The sequence below is a fragment of the Hyla sarda genome, chromosome 1 (genome assembly GCF_029499605.1).
Source record: "Hyla sarda isolate aHylSar1 chromosome 1, aHylSar1.hap1, whole genome shotgun sequence".
Lineage (NCBI taxonomy): Eukaryota > Metazoa > Chordata > Amphibia > Anura > Hylidae > Hyla > Hyla sarda.
This window is the reverse complement of record NC_079189.1, coordinates 261,130,972-261,145,058: the sequence shown is the minus strand read 5'-3', so window position 1 is coordinate 261,145,058 and position 14,087 is coordinate 261,130,972. Positions and strand designations below refer to the sequence as shown.

The following is a 14,087-nucleotide window of genomic DNA, read 5'->3' as shown; positions in this document are numbered from 1 at the left end:
TGCCAGTACTTACCGGGCCCTAAGCTGGGTAGCAGTTTGCGATCTGACGAGAGCAGGCGCGTTCAGTTTAGGATGGCCATTGACAGCTTCATGCTTTTTATACTGTGCATTTAAGCATCAATAAATCCTTTTCGGAATCGGAACAGAAGGCGGCAACAGAGCAAAATGTCAACTGCACCCGGGATTCCCAGCCAGTCTCCAATACCGGTACTTACTGGGCCCTAAGCTGCGTAGCAGTCTGCGGTCTGACGAGAGCAGGCGCGTTCAGCTTAGGATGGCCGTTGACATCTTCACGCCTTGTATACTGTGGATTTAAGCATCAATAAATATTTTTTTTAATCGGAGAGGAAGGCGGCAACAGAGCAAAATGTCAATAGCACCTTGGATTGCCAGCCAGTCTCCCATGCCCGTACTTGCCGGGCAGCAGTCTGCGATCTGACAAGAACAGGCACATTCAGCTTAGGATAGCCGTAGACGGCTTCACACCCTGTATACTGTGGATTTAAGCATCAATAAATCCTTTTCGGAATCGGAGCAAAATGTCTACAGAGCTACAGAGCAAAATGTCAACAACACCTGAGATTCCCAGCCAGTCTCCCACGCTGGTACTTACCGGGCCCTAAGCTGGGTAGCAGTCTGCGATCTGACGAGAGCAGGCGCGTTCAGCTTAGGATGGCCGTTGACAGCTTCACGCCCTTTATACTGTTCATTTAAGCATCAATAAATCCTTTTCCGAATCGGAGCGGAAGGCGGCAACAGATTAAAATGTCAACTGCACCCGGGATTCCCAGCCAGTCTCCCATGCTGATACTTACCAGGCCCTAAGCTGGGTAGCAGTCTGCGATCTGTCGAGGGCAGGCGCGTTCAGCTTAGGATGGCTGTTGACAGCTTCACACTTTGTATACTGTGCATTTAAGCATCAATAAATCCTTTTCGGAATCTGAACGGAAGGCGGCAACAGATTAAAATGTCAACTGCACCCGGGATTCCCAGCCAGTCTCCCATGCCAGTAATTACCGGGCCCTAAGCTGGGTAGCAGTCTGTTATCTGACGATAGCAGGCGCGTTCAGCTTAGGATGGCCGTTGACATCTTCACGCCTTGTATATTGTGGATTTAAGCATCAATAAATATTTTTATTAATCGGAGAGGAAGGCGGCAACAGAGCAAAATGTCAATGGCACCTTGGATTGCCAGCCAGTCTCCCATGGCGGTATCTGCCGGGCAGCAGTCTGCGATCTGAGGAGAGCAGGCACGTTCAGGCTTAGGATGGCCGTTGACAGCTTCACACCCTGTATATTGTGGATTTAAGCATCAATAAATCCTTTCCGAATCGGAGCGGAAGGCGGCAACAGATTAAAATGTCAACTGCACCCGGGATTCCCAGCCAGTCTCCCATGCTGGTACTTACCAGGCCCTAAGCTGGGTAGCAGTCTGCGATCTGACGAGAGCAGGCGCGTTCAGCTTAGGATGGCCGTTGACAGCTTCACACCCTGTATACTGTGGATTTAAGCATCAATAAATCCTTTTCGGAATCGGAGCGTAAGGCGGCAACAGATTAAAATGTCAACTGCACTCGGGATTCCCAGCCAGTCTCCCATGCTGGTACTTACCGGGCCCTAAGCTGGGTAGCAGTCTGCGATCTGACGAGAGCAGGCGCGTTCAGCTTAGGTTGGCCGTTGACATCTTCTCGTCCTTTATACTGTGCATTTAAGCATCAATAAATCCTTTTCGGAATCGGAACGGAAGGCGGCAACAGAGCAAAATGTCAACGGCAGCCGTTATTCCCAGCCAGTGTCCCATGCCGGTACTTACCGGGCCCTAAGATCTGTACCAGTCTGCGATCTAACGAGAGCAGGCGCGTTAAGCTTAGGATGTCCGTCGACAGCTTCACACCTTGTATACTGTGGATTTAAGCATCAATAAATTATTTTCGGAATCGGAGCGGAAGGCAGCAATAGAGCAAAATGTCAACGGCACCCGGGGTTCCCAGCCAGTCTCCCATGCCAGTACTTACCGGGCCCTAAGCTGGGTAGCAGTCTGCGATCTGACGAGAGCAGGGGCGTTCAGCTTAGGATGGCGGTTGACATCTTCATGCCTTGTATACTGTAGATTTAAGCATCAATAAAAAAAAATTTTAATCGGAGAGGAAGGCGGCAACAGATCAAAATGTCAATAGCACCTTGGATTGCCAGCCAGTCTCCCATGCCCGTACTTGCCGGGCAGCAGTCTGCGATCTGACAAGAACAGGCACATTCAGCTTAGGATAGCCGTAGACGGCTTCACACCCTGTATATTGTGGATTTAAGCATCAATAAATCCTTTTCCGAATCGGAGCAAAATGTCTACAGAGCTACAGAGCAAAATGTCAACAACACCTGAGATTCCCAGCCAGTCTCCCATGCTGGTACTTACCAGGCCCTAAGCTGGGTAGCAGTCTGCGATCTGACGAGAGCAGGCGCGTTCAGCTTAGGATGGCCGTTGACAGCTTCACACCTTGTATACTGTGGATTTAAGCATCAATAAATCCTTTTCGGAATCGGAACGGAAGGCGGCAACAGAGCAAAATGTCATCGGCACCCGGGATTCCCAGCCAGTGTCCCATGCCGGTACTTACCGGGCCCTAAGATCTGTACCAGTCTGCGATCTGACGAGAGCAGGCGCGTTAAGCTTAGGATGGCCGTCGACAGCTTCACACCTTGTATACTGTGGATTTAAGCATCAATAAATTCTTTTCGGAATCGGAGCGGAAGGCAGCAATAGAGCAAAATGTCAACGGCACCTGGGATTCCCAGCCAGTCTCCCATGCCAGTAATTACCGGGCCCTAAGCTGGGTAGCAGTCTGCTATCTGACAAGAGCAGGCGCGTTCAGCTTAGGATGGCCATTGACAGCTTTATGCTTTTTATACTGTTCATTTAAGCATCAATAAATCCTTTTCGGAATCGGAACAGAAGGCGGCAACAGAGCAAAATGTCAACTGCACCCGGGATTCCCAGCCAGTCTCCCATGCCGGTACTTACTGGGCCCTAAGCTGGGTAGCAGTCTGCGATCTGACGAGAGCAGGCGCGTTCAGCTTAGGATGGCCGTTGACATCTTCATGCCTTGTATATTGTGGATTTAAGCATCAATAAATATTTTTATTAATCGGAGAGGAAGGCGGCAACAGAGCAAAATGTCAATGGCACCTTGGATTGCCAGCCAGTCTCCCATGGCGGTATCTGCCGGGCAGCAGTCTGCGATCTGAGGAGAGCAGGCACGTCCAGGCTTAGGATGGCCGTTGACAGCTTCACACCCTGTATATTGTGGATTTAAGCATCAATAAATCCTTTTCCGAATCGGAGCGGAAGGCGGCAACAGATTAAAATGTCAACTGCACCCGGGATTCCCAGCCAGTCTCCCATGCTGGTACTTACCAGGCCCTAAGCTGGGTAGCAGTCTGCGATCTGACGAGAGCAGGCGCGTTCAGCTTAGGATGGCCGTTGACAGCTTCACACTTTGTAAACTGTGGATTTAAGCATCAATAAATAATTTTCGGAATCGGAGCAAAATGTCAACTGCACTCGGGATTCCCAGCCAGTCTCCCATGCTGGTACTTACCAGGCCCGAAGCTGGGTAGCAGTCTGCAATCTGACGAGAACAGGCGCATTCAGCTTAGGATGGCCGTAGACATCTTCACACCCTGTATACTGTGGATTTAAGCATCAATAAATCCTTTTCGGAATCGTAGCGTAAGGCGGCAACAGAGCAAAATGTCAACGACACCTGGGATTCCCAGCCAGTCTCCCATGCTGGTACTTACCAGGCCCTAAGCTGGGTAGCAGTCTGCGATCTGACGAGAGCAGGCGCGTTAAGCTTAGGATGGCCGTCGACAGCTTCACACCTTGTATACTGTGGATTTAAGCATCAATAAATTATTTTCGGAATCAGAGCGGAAGGCAGCAATAGAGCAAAATGTCAACGGCAACCGGGATTCCCAACCAGTCTCCCATGCCCGTACTTACCGGGCCCTAAGCTGGGTAGCAGTTTGCGATTTGACGAGAGCAGGCGCGTTCAGCTTAGGATGGCCATTGCCAGCTTCATGCTTTTTATACTGTGCATTTAAGCATCAATAAATCCTTTTCGGAATCGGAACAGAAGGCGGCAACAGAGCAAAATGTCAACGGCAACCGGGATTCCCAGCCAGTCTCCAATGCCGGTACTTACTGGGCCCTAAGCTGCGTAGCAGTCTGCGGTCTGACGAGAGCAGGCGCGTTCAGCTTAGGATGGCCGTTGACATCTTCACGCCTTGTATACTGTGGATTTAAGCATCAATAAATTTTTTTTTAATCGGAGAGGAAGGCGGCAACAGAGCAAAATGTCAATAGCACCTTGGATTGCCAGCCAGTCTCCCATGCCCGTACTTGCCGGGCAGCAGTCTGCGATCTGACAAGAACAGGCACATTCAGCTTAGGATAGCCGTAGACGGCTTCACACCCTGTATACTGTGGATTTAAGCATCAATAAATCCTTTTCGGAATCGGAGCAAAATGTCTACAGAGCTACATGTCAACAACACCTGAGATTCCCAGCCAGTCTCCCACGCTGGTACTTACCGGGCCCTAAGCTGGGTAGCAGTCTGCGATCTGACGAGAGCAGGCGCGTTCAGCTTAGGATGGCCGTTGACAGCTTCACGCCCTTTATACTGTGCATTTAAGCATCAATAAATCCTTTTCCGAATCGGAGCGGAAGGCGGCAACAGATTAAAATGTCAACTGCACCCGGGATTCCCAGCCAGTCTCCCATGCTGATACTTACCAGGCTCTAAGCTGGGTAGCAGTCTGCGATCTGACGAGAGCAGGCGCGTTCAGCTTAGGATGGCCGTTGACAGCTTCTCGCCATTTATACTGTGCATTTAAGCATCAATAAATTTTTTTCGGAATCGGAACGGAAGGCGGCAACAGAGCAAAATGTCAACGGCAGCCGGGATTTTCAGCCAGTCTCCCATGCCAGTACTTACCAGGCCCTAAGCTGGGTAGCAGTCTGCGATCTGACGAGAGCAGGCGCGTTCAGCTTAGGATGGCCCTCGACAGCTTCACACCCTGTATACTGTGGATTTAAGCATCAATATATATTTTTTTTTTAATCGGAGAGGAAGGCGGCAACAGATCAAAATGTCAATAGCACCTTGGATTGCCAGCCAGTCTCCCATGCCCGTACTTGCCGGACAGCAGTCTGCGATCTGACAAGAACAGGCGCATTCAGCTTAGGATAGCCGTAGACGGCTTCACACCCTGTATATTGTGGATTTAAGCATCAATAAATCCTTTTCGGAATCGGAGCGGAAGGCGGCAACAGATTAAAATGTCAACTGCACCCGGGATTCCCAGCCAGTCTTCCATGCTGGTACTTACCAGGCCCTAAGCTGGGTAGCAGTCTGCAATCTGACGAGAGCAGGCGCGTTCAGCTTAGGATGGCCGTTGACAGCTTCACACTTTGTAAACTGTGATTTTAAGCATCAATAAATAATTTTCGGAATCGGAACGGAAGGCGGCAACAGAGCAAAATGTCAACGGCAGCCGGGATTCAGAGCCAGTCTCCCATGCCAGTACTTACCGGGCCCTAAGATCTGTACCAGTCTGCGATCTGACGAGAGCAGGCGCGTTAAGCTTAGGATGGCCGTCGACAGCTTCACACCTTGTATACTGTGGATTTAAGCATCAATAAATTATTTTCGGAATCGGAGCGGAAGGCAGCAATAGAGCAAAATTTCACCGGCAACCGGAATTCCCAGCCAGTCTCCCATGCCAGTACTTTCCGGGCCCTAAGCTGGATAGCAGTTTGCGATCTGACGAGAGCAGGCGCGTTCAGCTTAGGATGGCCATTGACAGCTTCATGCTTTTTATACTGTGCATTTAAGCATCAATAAATCCTTTTCGGAATCGGAACAGAAGGCGGCAACAGAGCAAAATGTCAACGGCAACCGGGATTCCCAGCCAGTCTCCCATGCCAGTACTTACCGGGCCCTAAGCTGCGTAGCAGTCTGCGGTCTGACGAGAGCAGGCGCGTTCAGCTTAGGATGGCCGTTGACATCTTCACGCCTTGTATACTGTGGATTTAAGCATCAATAAATATTTTTTTTAATCGGAGAGGAAGGCGGCAACAGAGCAAAATGTCAATAGCACCTTGGATTGCCAGCCAGTCTCCCATGCCCGTACTTGCCGGGCAGCAGTCTGCGATCTGACAAGAACAGGCACATTCAGCTTAGGATAGCCGTAGACGGCTTCACACCCTGTATACTGTGGATTTAAGCATCAATAAATCCTTTTCGGAATCGGAGCAAAATGTCTACAGAGCTACAGAGCAAAATGTCAACAACACCTGAGATTCCCAGCCAGTCTCCCACGCTGGTACTTACCGGGCCCTAAGCTGGGTAGCAGTCTGCGATCTGACGAAAGCAGGCGCGTTCAGCTTAGGATGGCCGTTGACAGCTTCACGCCCTTTATACTGTGCATTTAAGCATCAATAAATCCTTTTCCGAATCGGAGCGGAAGGCGGCAACAGTTTAAAATGTCAACTGCACCCGGGATTCCCAGCCAGTCTCCCATGCCAGTACTTACCGGGCCCTAAGCTGGGTAGCAGTCTGCTATCTGACGAGAGCAGGCGCGTTCAGCTTAGGATGGCCATTGACAGCTTTATGCTTTTTATACTGTGCATTTAAGCATCAATAAATCCTTTTCGGAATCGGAACAGAAGGCGGCAACCGAGCAAAATGTCAACTGCACCCGGGATTCCCAGCCAGTCTCCCATGCCGGTACTTACTGGGCCCTAAGCTGGGTAGCAGTCTGCGATCTGACGAGAGCAGGCGCGTTCAGCTTAGGATGGCCGTTGACATCTTCACGCCTTGTATATTGTGGATTTAAGCATCAATAAATATTTTTATTAATCGGAGAGGAAGGCGGCAACAGAGCAAAATGTCAATGGCACCTTGGATTGCCAGCCAGTCTCCCATGGCGGTATCTGCCGGGCAGCAGTCTGCGATCTGAGGAGAGCAGGCACGTTGAGGCTTAGGATGGCCGTTGACAGCTTCACACCCTGTATATTGTGGATTTAAGCATCAATAAATCCTTTTCCGAATCGGAGCGGAAGGCGGCAACAGATTAAAATGTCAACTGCACCCGGGATTCCCAGCCAGTCTCCCATGCTGGTACTTACCAGGCCCTAAGCTGGGTAGCAGTCTGCGATCTGACGAGAGCAGGCGCGTTCAGCTTAGGATGGCCGTTGACAGCTTCACACTTTGTAAACTGTGGATTTAAGCATCAATAAATAATTTTCGGAATCGGAGCAAAATGTCAACTGCACTCGGGATTCCCAGCCAGTCTCCCATGCTGGTACTTACCAGGCCCGAAGCTGGGTAGCAGTCTGCGATCTGACGAAAACAGACGCATTCAGCTTAGCATGGCCGTAGACATCTTCACACCCTGTATACTGTGGATTTAAGCATCAATAAATCCTTTTCGGAATCGGAGCGTAAGGCGGCAACAGAGCAAAATGTCAACGACACCTGGGATTCCCAGCCAGTCTCCCATGCTGGTACTTACCGGGCCCTAAGCTGGGTAGCAGTCTGCGATCTGACGAGAGCAGGCGCGTTCAGCTTAGGATGGCCATTGACAGCTTCTCGCCCTTTATACTGTGCATTTAAGTATCAATAAATTTTTTTCGGAATCGGAACGGAAGGCGGCAACAGAGCAAAATGTCAACGGCAGCCGGGATTTTCAGCCAGTCTCCCATGCCAGTACTTACCGGGCCCTAAGCTGGGTAGCAGTCTGCGATCTGACGAGAGCAGGCGCGTTCAGCTTAGGATGGCCATCGACAGCTTCGCACCTTGTATACTGTGGATTTAAGCATCAATAAATTATTTTTGGAATCGGAGCAGAAGGCAGCAATAGAGCAAAATGTCAACGGCACCTGGGATTCCCAGCCAGTCTCCCATGCCAGTACTTACCGGGCCCTAAGCTGGGGAGCAGTCTGCGATCTGACGAGAGCAGGCGCGTTCAGCTTAGGATGGCCGTTGACATCTTCACGCCTTGTATACTGTGGATTTAAGCATCAATAAATTTTTTTTTTAATCGGAGAGGAAGGCGGCAACAGATCAAAATGTCAATAGCACCTTGGATTGCCAGCCAGTCTCCCATGCCCGTACTTGCCGGGCAGCAGTCTGCGATCTGACAAGAACAGGCGCATTCAGCTTAGGATAGCTGTAGACGGCTTCACACCCTGTATATTGTGGATTTAAGCATCAATAAATCCTTTTCCGAATCGGTGCGGAAGGCGGCAACAGATTAAAATGTCAACTGCACCCGGGATTCCCAGCCAGTCTCCCATGCTGGTACTTACCAGGCCCTAAGCTGGGTAGCAGTCTGCGATCTGACGAGAGCAGGCGCGTTCCGCTTAGGATGGCCGTTGACAGCTTCACACTTTGTAAACTGTGGATTTAAGCATCAATAAATAATTTTCGGAATCGGAGCAAAATGTCAACTGCACTCGGGATTCCCAGCCAGTCTCCCATGCTGGTACTTACCAGGCCCGAAGCTGGGTAGCAGTCTGCGATCTAACGAAAACAGGCGCATTCAGCTTAGGATGGCCGTAGACATCTTCACACCCTGTATACTGTGGATTTAAGCATCAATAAATCCTTTTCGGAATCGGAGCGTAAGGCGGCAACAGAGCAAAATGTCAACGACACCTGGGATTCCCAGCCAGTCTCCCATGCTGGTACTTACCGGGCCCTAAGCTGGGTAGCAGTCTGCGATCTGACGAGAGCAGGCGCGTTCAGCTTAGGATGGCCGTTGACAGCTTCTCGCCCTTTATACTGTGCATTTAAGTATCAATACATTTTTTTCGGAATCGGAACGGAAGGCAGCAATAGAGCAAAATGTCAACGGCACCTGGGATTCCCAGCCAGTCTCCCATGCCAGTACTTACCGGGCCCTAAGCTGGGGAGCAGTCTGCGATCTGACGAGAGCAGGCGCGTTCAGCTTAGGATGGCCGTTGACATCTTCATGCCTTGTATACTGTGGATTTAAGCATCAATAAATTTTTTTTTTAATCGGAGAGGAAGGCGGCAACAGATCAAAATGTCAATAGCACCTTGGATTGCCAGCCAGTCTCCCATGCCCGTACTTGCCGGGCAGCAGTCTGCGATCTGACAAGAACAGGCGCATTCAGCTTAGGATAGCCGTAGACGGCTTCACATCCTGTATATTGTGGATTTAAGCATCAATAAATCCTTTTCGGAATCGGAGCGGAAGGCGGCAACAGATTAAAATGGCAACTGCACCCGGGATTCCCAGCCAGTCTCCCATGCTGGTACTTACCAGGCCCTAAGCTGGGTAGCAGTCTGCGATCTGACGAGAGCAGGCGCATTCAGCTTAGGATGGCCGTTGACAGCTTCACACTTTGTATACTGTGCATTTAAGCATCAATAAATTCTTTTCGGAATCGGAACGGAAGGCGGCAACAGAGCAAAATGTGAACGGCAGCCGGGATTCCCAGCCAGTGTCCCATGCCGGTACTTACCGGGCCCTAAGATCTGTACCAGTCTGCGATCTGACAAGAGCAGGCGCGTTAACTTAGGATGGCCGTCGACAGCTTCACACCTTGTATACTGTGGATTTAAGCATCAATAAATTATTTTCGGAATCGGAGCGGAAGGCAGCAATAGAGCAAAATGTCAACGGCACCCGGGATTCCCAGCCAGTCTCCCATGCCAGTACTTACCGGGCCCTAAGCTGGGTAGCAGTCTGCAATCTGACGAGAGCAGGCGCGTTCAGCTTAGGATGGGCGTTGACATCTTCACGCCTTGTATACTGTGGATTTAAGCATCAATAAAAAAAATTTTTAATCGGAGAGGAAGGCGGCAACAGATCAAAATGTCAATAGCACCTGGGATTGCCAGCCAGTCTCCCATGCCCGTACTTGCCGGGCAGCAGTCTGCGATCTGACAAGAACAGGCGCATTCAGCTTAGGATGGCCATTGACAGCTTCGTTATTATTATACTGTGCATTTAAGCATCAATAAATCCTTTTCCGAATCGGAGCGGAAGGCGGCAACAGATTAAAATGTCAACTGCACCCGGGATTCCCAGCCAGTCTCCCATGCTGGTACTTACCAGGCCCTAAGCTGGGTAGCAGTCTGCAATCTGACGAGAGCAGGCGCGTTCAGCTTAGGATGGCCATTGACAGATTTATGCTTTTTATACTGTGCATTTAAGCATCAATAAATCCTTTTCGGAATCGGAACGGAAGGCGGCAACAGAGCAAAATGACAACTGCACCCGGGATTCCCAGCCAGTCTCCCATGCCGGTACTTACTGGGCCCTAAGCTGGGTAGCAGTCTGCGATCTGACGAGAGCAGGCGCGTTCAGCTTAGGATGGCCGTTGACATCTTCACGCCTTGTATATTGTGGATTTAAGCATCAATAAATATTTTTATTAATCGGAGAGGAAGGCGGCAACAGAGCAAAATGGCAATGGCACCTTGGATTGCCAGCCAGTCTCCCATGCCGGTATCTGCCGGGCAGCAGTCTGCGATCTGAGGAGAGCAGGCACGTTCAGGCTTAGGATGGCCGTTGACAGCTTCACACCCTGTACATTGTGGATTTAAGCATCAATAAATCCTTTTCCGAATCGGACCGGAAGGCGGCAACAGATTAAAATGTCAACTGCACCCGGGATTCCCAGCCAGTCTACCATGCTGGTACTTACCATGCCCTAAGCTGGGTAGCAGTCTGCGATCTGACGAGAGCAGGTGCGTTCAGCTTAGGATGGCCGTTGACAGCTTCACACTTTGTAAACTGTGGATTTAAGCATCAATAAATAATTTTCGGAATCGGAGCAAAATGTCAACGACACCTGCGATTCCCAGCCAGTCTCCCATGCTGGTACTTACCAGGCCCTAAGCTGGGTAGCAGTCTGCGATCTGACGAGAGCAGGCGCGTTCAGCTTAGGATGGCCGTTGACAGCTTCTCGCCCTTTATACTGTGCATTTAAGCATCAATAAATCCTTTTCGGAATCGGAACGGAAGGCGGCAACAGAGCAAAATGTCAACGGCAGCCGGGATTCCCAGCCAGTCTCCCATGCCAGTACTTACCGGGCCCTAAGATCTGTACCAGTCTGCGATCTGACGAGAGCAGGCGCGTTAAGCTTAGGATGGCCGTCGACAGCTTCACACCTTGTATACTGTGGATTTAAGCATCAATAAATTATTTTCGGAATCGGAGCGGAAGGCAGCAATAGAGCAAAATGTCAACGGCAACCGGGATTCCCAGCCAGTCTCCCATGCCAGTACTTACCGGGCCCTAAGCTGGATAGCAGTTTGCGATCTGACGAGAGCAGGCGCGTTCAGCTTAGGATGGCCATTGACAGCTTCATGCTTTTTATACTGTGTATTTAACCCCTTCAGGACGGAGCCCATTTTGGCCTTAAGGACCGGAGCGTTTTTTGCACATCTGACCACTGTCACTTTAAACATTAATAACTCTGGAATGCTTTTAGTTATCATTCTGATTCCGAGATTGTTTTTTCGTGACATATTCTACTTTAACATAGTGGTAAATTTTTGTCGATACTTGCATCCTTTCTTGGTGAAAAATCCGTAAATTTGATGAAAAATTTGAAAATTTTGCATTTTTCTAACTTTGAAGCTCTCTGCTTGTAAGGAAAATGGATATTACGAATAAATTTTTTTTTTTGTTCACATATACAATATGTCTACTTTATGTTTGCATCATAAAATTGATGAGTTTTTACTTTTGGAAGACACCAGAGGGCTTCAACGGTCAGCAGCAATTTTCCGATTTTTCACAAAATTTTCAAACTCAGTATTTTTCAGGGACCAGTTCAGGTTTGAAGTGGATTTGAAGGGTCTTCATATTAGAAATACCCCATAAATGACCCCATTATAAAAACTACACCCCCCAAAGTATTCAAAATGACATTCAGTCAGTGTTTTAACCCTTTAGGTGTTTCACACGAATAGCAGCAAAGTGAACGAGAAAATTCACAATCTTCATTTTTTACACTCACATGTTCTTGTAGACCCAATTTTTGAATTTTTACAAGGGGTAAAAGGACAAAATTTTTACTTGTATTTGTAGCCCAATTTCTCTCGAGTAAGGACATACCTCATATGTCTATGTAAAGTGTTCGGCGGGCGCAGTAGAGGGCTCAGAAGGGAAGGAGCGACAAGGGGATTTTGGAGAGTACGTTTTTCTGAAATGGTTTTTGGGGGGCATGTTACCTTTAGGAAGCCCTTATGGTGCCAGAACAGCAAAAAAAAAAACACATGGCATACCATTTTGGAAACTAGACCCCTCGGGGAATGTAACATTGGATAAAGTGAACCTTAATACCCCACAGGTGTTTCACGACTTTTGCAAATGTAAAAAAAAAAAAAAAATTTTACCTAAAATGCTTGTTTTCCCAAAATTTTTTTATTTTTAAAAAGGGTAATAGCAGAAAATACCCCTAAAAATTTGAAGCCCAATTTCTCCCGATTCAGAAAACACCCCATATGGGGGTGAGAAGTGCTCTGCTGGCGCACTACAGGTCTCGGAAGAGAAGGAGTCACATTTGGCTTTTTGAACGCAAATTTTTCTCTGGGGGCATGCCGCATTTAGGAAGCCCCTATGGTGCCAGGACAGCAAAAAAAAAACCACATGGCATACTATTTTGGAAACTAGACCCCTCGGGGAACGTAACAAGGGGTTAAGTGAACCTTTATACCCCACAGGTGTTTCACGACTTTTGCATATGTAAAAAAAAATTTTTTTTTTACCTAAAATGCTTGTTTTCCCAAAAATGTTACATTTTTAAAAAGGGTAAAAGCAGAAAATACCCCCCAAAATTTGTAACACAATTTCTCCCGAGTACGGCGATACCCCATATGTGACCCTAAACTGTTGCCTTGAAATACGACAGGGCTCCAAAGTGAGAGCGCCATGCGCATTTGAGGCCTAAATTAGGGATTGCATAGGGGTGGACATTGGGAATCACTGGCGTAGAATACCCCTAACAGGGTGCCTCCAGCTGTTGCAAAACTCCCAGCATGCCTGGACAGTCAACGGCTGTCCGACAATACTGGGAGTTGTTTTGCAACAGCTGGAGGCTCCGTTCTGGAAACAGTGGCGTACCAGACGTTTTTCATTTTTATTGGGGAGGGGAGGGGGGCTGTGTAGGGGTATGTGTATATGTAGTGTTTTTTACTTTTTATTTTATTTTTTGTGGTAGTGTAGTGTAGTGTTTTTAGGGTACAGTCACACGGGCGGGGGTTCACAGTAGTTTCTCGCTGGCAATTTGAGCTGCAGCAGAAAGTTTGCGGCAGCTCAAACTTGCAGCCAGATACTTACTGCAATCCTCCGCCCATGTGAGTGTACCCTGTACATTCACATTGGGGGGGACATCCAGCTGTTGCATAACTACAACTCCCAGCATGCCCGTTGGCTGTCGGTGACTGCTGAGAGTTGCAGTTTTGCAACAACTGTAGGCACACTGGTTATGTATCACTGAGTTTGTGACCTAACTCAGTGTTTCACAACCAGTGTGCCTCCAGCTGTTGCAAAACTACAACTCCAAGCATGTACGGTGCATGGTGTACGGTGACTGCTGAGAGTTGTAGTTTGCAACAGCTGGAGGCACACCGGTCGTGAAACACTGAGTTAGGTAAAAAAAAACTCTGAGTTTCAAAACCAGTGTGCCTTCAGCTGTTGCAAAACTACAACTCTCAGCAGTCACCGACAGCCAACGGGCATGCTGGGAGTTGTAGTTATGCAACCAGCAGATGCACCACTACAACTCCCAGCATGCACTTTAGCTGTTTGTGCAAGCTGGGAGTTGTAGTTATACAACAGCTGAAGGTACACTTTTCCATAGAAAGAATGTGCCTCCAGCTGTTGCAAAACCATAAGTCCCAGCATGCCCATAAGGGAATGCTGGGAGTTGTGGTGGTCTGCCTCCTGCTGTTGCATAACTACAGCTCCCAGCATGCCCTTTTTGCATGCTGGGAGCTGTTGCTAAGCAACAGCAGGAGGCTGTCACTCACCTCCAACGAT

General features: G+C 48.8%; 13 pseudogenes; all 13 read right to left on the bottom strand.

The window, feature by feature from the left end:
• Window positions 1–564: 564 nt before the first annotated feature.
• On the bottom strand, window positions 565–684 carry LOC130348294 (5S ribosomal RNA; annotated as a pseudogene).
• A 676-nt stretch (window positions 685–1,360) lies between these two features.
• Window positions 1,361–1,480, bottom strand: LOC130351303 (5S ribosomal RNA; annotated as a pseudogene).
• An 884-nt stretch (window positions 1,481–2,364) lies between these two features.
• Window positions 2,365–2,484, bottom strand: LOC130327058 (5S ribosomal RNA; annotated as a pseudogene).
• An 879-nt stretch (window positions 2,485–3,363) lies between these two features.
• Window positions 3,364–3,483, bottom strand: LOC130351292 (5S ribosomal RNA; annotated as a pseudogene).
• Window positions 3,484–3,749: 266 nt separating this feature from the next.
• Window positions 3,750–3,869, bottom strand: LOC130346549 (5S ribosomal RNA; annotated as a pseudogene).
• Window positions 3,870–4,542: 673 nt separating this feature from the next.
• Window positions 4,543–4,662, bottom strand: LOC130348283 (5S ribosomal RNA; annotated as a pseudogene).
• A 1,284-nt stretch (window positions 4,663–5,946) lies between these two features.
• On the bottom strand, window positions 5,947–6,066 carry LOC130353117 (5S ribosomal RNA; annotated as a pseudogene).
• Window positions 6,067–7,141: 1,075 nt separating this feature from the next.
• Window positions 7,142–7,261, bottom strand: LOC130351281 (5S ribosomal RNA; annotated as a pseudogene).
• Window positions 7,262–7,527: 266 nt separating this feature from the next.
• Window positions 7,528–7,647, bottom strand: LOC130326010 (5S ribosomal RNA; annotated as a pseudogene).
• A 284-nt stretch (window positions 7,648–7,931) lies between these two features.
• On the bottom strand, window positions 7,932–8,051 carry LOC130335135 (5S ribosomal RNA; annotated as a pseudogene).
• Window positions 8,052–8,709: 658 nt separating this feature from the next.
• On the bottom strand, window positions 8,710–8,829 carry LOC130314259 (5S ribosomal RNA; annotated as a pseudogene).
• An 82-nt stretch (window positions 8,830–8,911) lies between these two features.
• LOC130335080 (5S ribosomal RNA) lies at window positions 8,912–9,031 on the bottom strand (annotated as a pseudogene).
• A 1,846-nt stretch (window positions 9,032–10,877) lies between these two features.
• Window positions 10,878–10,997, bottom strand: LOC130346640 (5S ribosomal RNA; annotated as a pseudogene).
• Between the last annotated feature and the right edge of the window lie 3,090 nt (window positions 10,998–14,087).